We start from the raw sequence: 3001 nt of genomic DNA, 5'->3' as shown, positions 1-3001 counted from the left end.
CTTGGCGATATCCAGTTCATGCAGCACAAGATAAGCTTGTAATTATTTTCTTTATTCAATTATATTTGTCATTAATGTTCTAATTAATTTAAATAATTAACTTATGTATGTACAGTAGCATATGAAAGCATTCTTGTAGGAACCTTTTATGAATATATTATGTGAGTTGTGCAAAACATTTTGAAATGTTAGTAACACCATAGTAAGACTTGACTCTTATGGTCGTATCAGTAAAATTTAAAACGAATCTGAAAATGTATATAGAAGTTGCAGAATATTTGCTATAATCATATATTCAGTCAGAAATAGAAGTATACAACATGAATATTGGTTTCAAATATATGTATGTATATAATTAATACTACAGATATTTTTAAAAGCTTCCTGCGGTAAATGTTGGAATACTTTTAAAAGTCACTATATGTGCGTATATGTGTAGTTACCTTTTTAAAATGGTGTCCGTGTCCCGCTTCATTCCCGCCAAGAACTTCATCAGTCCTCCTGCAGATGACAGCACCATCTTAGTTTCGTTTAGTGCCGTCCAACACGCAAAATCCCGCGTTTCGATTAAGCGCGACAAACGAAAAGTCCGTGGCCTGTGACAATACTTTAAACTGTGCCAGATCGAAGATAAACGGAAAGTTTTATTAGTCCAAACAGAAAACTAGCGACTTCGAACATCCAGCGTACATTTAAGTTAAAGTTGGAAATATCATGAACGGACTGCAACGAAACCGGTGAGTCTATTAACACTTTCACGTTATACATTACGAAGTATGCTTTGATAACGCGTTATTATCGACTAAGATTATTAATTAGAAGAAAAAATATCGTTTGAAAACGCTTTTTGAAGGCTCCATGTAGTTTGCTATTACTATGACGGATTCACAATAATTCACGGTACACGAACGTTACGGAGAGTCACATTTCAAAATGTCTACATCAAAAGCAATCACGTGACGCATATCCATATCGATTTATCGAAGCGAAAAGCATTTTACGCGCTTTCTCCCCTTATTTTTCGACCCCAGGCATTCTATGCTTGCGAGGCTTCTTAAAATGCGTTCGTAACCGGAATTCCACTCATAACTGGTCGCATTCCCGTGTTTTCTCATAATTGTAAAAAGTTTTACGGTTGAGCCTTTATTAAAGTTCCTATTCGTCTATATTACTATACATATACATATACCACATATTTTCATACATGTATGTAGATAGGCTACCATACATTCATGTACATACATATATACGTATGAGAGGCAGAGTTTTAAAAAATCAATTTCCAACATTTACGAGCAATTAATGGAGTCGAAAGCGGCAGGATGGTTATCGATTTCCCCGATATCTGATATTAGGATCGCGTTTGAAAGTTAAAACGGTCGCGTGTGTGACATCACGGTGTACATTGTGTACAGGGAGGGCGCTTTCTCGATGTATATGCAGTGAAATTATACTTTATAAAACAGCGTGGCCTCATACGACGAAAAACCGACTAGCCCGGTGTACCATATAGAACATTTTTTCTTTGTCTTTCTTCGTTCGTTCTCTTTCTCACTTTCTCTGTGCATGGATTTACGATACATATTTATCAGCGACGTGAACGAAGAACGATTTATTCGGCGAACCGTGCGACGTGCGACGAGTGACACGATTGCAAAGGACGATCGATATCGCGAAGAAAATCCGGATTTAAGCCGGGATTAATTTAAGAAATAAACGGCTGACCGGCGGAGTTTCAATTCTGAATTTCAGATGCCCTTTTTCAGGGCAACTTTGTATAGTAATCTATCGAAAGCATCGTATAGGTCGTTAATAGCTTCTGGTTAATGCGTGTCTGTGTTTGGTTACAGATTAGCGTGATAATTTGTCCGTGATAATGTTAGTAAATTAAGAAGATGCAAGTTGTAGGTTATAAGCTTCTGATGTTGGTGAATCTTAGAGAAGAAGAAAAAAAGTTGTAAAAATTCTTGAATTCTGTAATTCGTAAATCTTATAATTTTGTGATTTTATAAATTACAGGTTCCATCAATATTATTTTTATCATATGATGAATATGATTTTGTAGGTTATGAAAATCTACTTGGAAAATTTTTACAATATTTGGAAGACTAATAATTTTTGCGACAATTTAAGGTTATTATTTAGGGATTAATCAATTTTTATTGGTTATTTACTTTTTTTATCTTCAAGTAGTACAGATAAATTGTTAGAATTTTAAACGTGACAACAGGCTATAACAAATGTTGAAACAGAATAAATTTCGTATTTCTGAATAAAATTGAGTTTCTCGCATTTCGGTGACGTTATTCAATTATGCAGAACGACTTTTACGCGTTGCATATTGGGAATGGTATATTTTATTCAACTTGAATAAGCTTTTTAACGCCAAATGAAACAATCAAGAGGTTTAATTCCGTAGTTCTGTTGTCTTACTTGTCACGCAAAAGTATATTTTGGTACTGACACTTGATACTCCTACATTTACTTTTGATACTTGTAATTTGGTTCTTTCAAAATTTGGCAAACAATATTACGACGTTACTAGCTTTATTATTAAAGTTATTGATATTATTCGAAACAATTTATTAGAATGTATTTATTAGAATAACCTGCAATTTATAAAATGTAATGAATAATATCATTTTAATTCAAGAGAATCCTCGTTAAGATTAAAACAAAGAAGACTTTCACTATACTTCCACTTCCTGGAATCGATCAAATTCATAAACCAGAAACATGATTCCCGTATTTCATTCAATTTTTAGGATCATTAAACTCGTCCCTGAAACGTTTCCTCGTATCTTTATGTTCTGTTTCTAACAGACCACCCGGTATCTCTATTGGTTCTTATCATCGAGAACTAATTATCGAGCTCGTCTCGCGTTATTATTCGTCCCGACAAGGAATCGCAATTCGCATTACAGTTTCTTCGTTGGTGGTATAAAAGAAAGAGTAAGAAGTAGAGGATGGAGAGGGGAGAGGAATAGCGGAAACTCGTCGC

The sequence above is a fragment of the Bombus bifarius genome, unplaced genomic scaffold (genome assembly GCF_011952205.1).
Source record: "Bombus bifarius isolate JDL3187 unplaced genomic scaffold, Bbif_JDL3187 scf7180000007987, whole genome shotgun sequence".
In the NCBI taxonomy this organism is placed as follows: Eukaryota; Metazoa; Arthropoda; class Insecta; order Hymenoptera; family Apidae; genus Bombus; species Bombus bifarius.
This window is presented reverse-complemented; position numbering follows the sequence as displayed.